The sequence below is a fragment of the Egretta garzetta genome, unplaced genomic scaffold (assembly GCF_000687185.1).
Source record: "Egretta garzetta isolate BGI_Z169 unplaced genomic scaffold, ASM68718v1 scaffold140, whole genome shotgun sequence".
NCBI lineage: Eukaryota > Metazoa > Chordata > Aves > Pelecaniformes > Ardeidae > Egretta > Egretta garzetta.
In genome coordinates, this window is record NW_009258376.1 from 485329 (window position 1) to 485681 (window position 353).

Sequence of the window (353 nt, forward strand, 5' to 3'; positions counted from 1 at the left end):
TGTCTGGCGGCTCTGCCGGGACACGGTGGAGGGCAGTGAGCAGATGGCCGGGAGATAACACCTCCCCAGCGCGCCCACGAGCGCGGCCCAGCTCTGCTGCTGATTAAAAGATTAATTTTAGCATTTGAAACAGAAATTTAATAAATAAACGTGAGCCGCCAGCGGGACATCGCCTGGCATCACCGGGGCACGGGGTGGGGGCTGGCGGGGGGCGTGGCTGGGCTGACAGCTCATCTCTGAGCACCGGTTTCTCCCGGCGGTGATGCCGGCGTGACCCCGCAGGACTTTCCCATCCGGCTTCGCTCCTCCGGAGTGCGGCTGCTGGGGGGTGGAAGCAGGGTTTGCAACGGGGG